The following is a 3,196-nucleotide window of genomic DNA, read 5'->3' on the forward strand; positions in this document are numbered from 1 at the left end:
TTTAAATTAAAACAAATTGTAACCATCAATTTCTGACATGTGGGAAACAATAGTTGTGGTTAGAGTTTGACTTAAAGTAAAACTGGACATAAACGTATATCCTCAGTTGTGTAAATGAGCCCAGGTTCAAACAATACTGTGCAGAAAGATTTTTATGTGGACAGTTGGCAGGATGTGAACAGGAAGCCGGGGTAAAACATAGGTAAAAGGAGGTCAGCCTGAATGTCAGCACACAGTAAGTCTGTTTGTTTGTGTATATAGAGGCAGTCACAAAATGATTGAAAACTCTGCAAATCTCACATCAAAGTTGACCTAAACTATACCAAGTTATTTAGTACATATCTAGACAAAATAGAAAATAAATATTTGCAGTCATCTGAAATATTTTCAAAGACATGGCGCTACCTGTTAACCCTTATTAGAGGTGTAAAAGTCTAACAAAGACTATGTCTTCAGAGGACTATTCAGTCTACCTCACTCACTACTAATATTTTTGCAGGTATACTCCCAAATCCCAAACCCAAATTGGTTTTGTGGGATGGAAATGCAAGTCTGTGGATTGAATCTCCTATTGCGTGGCTACTTTGTAATACAAAAGATCTAGAAAGGGTCTGATTGCCTGCTCAGTCAAAAGAAAATGCTTTATATGCTCCAACTTCTGTCCGGGTGTGATGGTGTTGTCATTTGAATGCTCTGTTTGGAAAGATGCCTCTGAGCCTACATACAATGAGAACTCAGGGCCTGCACAACAGTCACACTGTTCACCATAATAGCACTGAATATATTCAGTTTATCACAAAAGATATATTTTCAATGTGTTTCTTCTGAGCTAATAAATGCTTTAATTAACTGCATTAGTTTATTTGTTATACATTTAGACAAATTATAGCTATTTTTAATAGACTTAATTGTATATAAAATGCAGCCTTGGTTTCTTTTAAATGAAAGACAAGGAATCAAATAGCATGATTTCTGATGTAGATTCATACAGAGCAATCTTAAAATACATCTTTGCGGCCTATGTTCTTACAGATACCATATCGTCAAATAACAAAATTACTTTAGTTGCAGTTCCACGGTACATTTTCTTTAGCAGTCGGGCTGGTTTAAGAAGTTCCCACCACAAGCTCCTTCTCAGGCGCTCACCACGTACCCTTAGTGCAGGCAAAAACTGTTTGTTCAGCTGTGCTGTGAATTTCATCACAGAAATGATCTAGGTTAAAAATAACATCTAATTAAAAATAATTGAATAGCATTGATGTTCTATGTTATAAAACTGTCTCAAAAGAGTTTTATCCAGATTGGAAGGTGGGAGCAGGGATGACAGTGACGCAGAAATAAAATGAGCTGGGAGGGGGCAGGGGAGAACTAACTTCTGTTGTGAACTTCAATGTTGCTGAAAAAGCACGTGGCAGAACCGGGCAGCGGGAGCTGCAGCGCTGCACAGAGCCAGGCTCGCAGAGCCTCACAGGAACTGGGCACAAACCTGATTTGACAAGATACTTTTACAGTATATTGATATGATGGAGTCAATCTATGACTGCAGTGATACTTATCTCCCCAAAGTTAAATGAAGCATATAGATAAATATGATACTGTATACTATACTAGCATAAGCTTGATTGTTTACTTAAAGAGTTTTAAACTGTTACTGCTCCAAATTGCCTTTTGTCATTCAGTTAGGGAAAAAAACCCCACCTTTAGAAATGCTGTAACCTAGTAGTTATTGTGTTGTCCTTCATTTGTTATTTTGTATAGATGGATCAAAAAAATCTGTTGTTCAGAAATGTGTACTGTTACATAGAGAAGAACTCAAAGAATATATTTGAGACTACTGAATTTATTCTGCTTGGGTATTTTTAATTATATAAGAAAATTTGTATGTGAATGCAGTTCCATACTTTGCTTAAACCAGCATTTTTACTTCTAAAAAAATATTTCTAAGTTGAAAATAGTTTTGCTTTGTTCTAGTAATTAAGTTTATAGTGGGAATTGCTGCTACGTACTGTAGAAATTTAGATGTTGACAAATTTAAAATAATTCCATTAATACCTTATGCCTACTGGGATACAATCCTACAGTACTTTCTATAAAGTAGGTTACAGAAATTAATTAATATACAATCAATAGACTGCCTACTCTAGGGATCGAAAAAGGCATCTGCTCTTTGCCAGGAATATACTTGACTGTCTGGTTGATTGTTTTGTTATTTATTTAAAGGGAAGTTAAAACTTTTATCTAGAAAAAGCAATGGTGAATACTTAAGTAGATCAACTGTACATATAGTTAGTTAACAGCTTGGAATTTAAGCAGTACATTGCTGCTTCCTTCATAAGGAGTGATAAGCTTTTTAATAAAGTTCATGTATTACAAATGACCTCAGAATTACCAACTTTAATACAATAATATAAAAAATTAATTAGACCTAACAAATTTAGAGGTTTCCTAAAAGGAAATATTTGTCCTAAAGATTTCTGCTAATTTTTACTGTTTTTCCAGGGTGCTGTCAGAATCATCTAACAATTCAGTAGAAAATTTCTGCATTTCACATAGAGCGATTTTGAATGTAGCAAAACAAGACAAAGTGTTATGTTTTGGAGTAATTTTTGCCAATATCATGAAGACTGATAAGGCATGCTGGTACATCATACTAATTCTTGCATACAAGGCCAGACTCTCAGCTTCATTGAAGTCTGCAAACTGAAGCAGATTTACTTACATATGATTTAAGGCCTGAAGGAATGACTAGTTGCATTCAAATTCCAACATAACACAATGATTCATTCACTCTGCCCAACAAATCACTGGGCTGGAGTATATATTTTAAGGAGACATCAGTTTTAGGGCAGATTTGAAGAGCTTTTCTTCTTAGCCCATTTTAAGCAGTTCCTTTCTGCTGCTTCTTCCAAATGCCAAGCTATTCCTGCATTTCTGAATATGACAGTCTTTTGAGTGGCATGCGGAATCAAACCTGAGAACTGATGTGGCTTTTTTCTTTATCTGGGTTGTTTTTAATTTGGGTTCAGCAAACGGTTCATTACTGAGTTACACAAACAGTTGCATAGCAGAAGAGAGAGAACAGCATGGGAGTAGGTGTAAGTAGTAGAGGATGAGAGGAAAGGGCTTCATATAGCAGTTCTGTTATCTGTAGTTGCTCTTCTACCCATTTTTCTCCTCCGTACCATAGCTGGCAGAA

Source organism: Grus americana, chromosome 8 (genome assembly GCF_028858705.1).
Source record: "Grus americana isolate bGruAme1 chromosome 8, bGruAme1.mat, whole genome shotgun sequence".
Lineage (NCBI taxonomy): Eukaryota > Metazoa > Chordata > Aves > Gruiformes > Gruidae > Grus > Grus americana.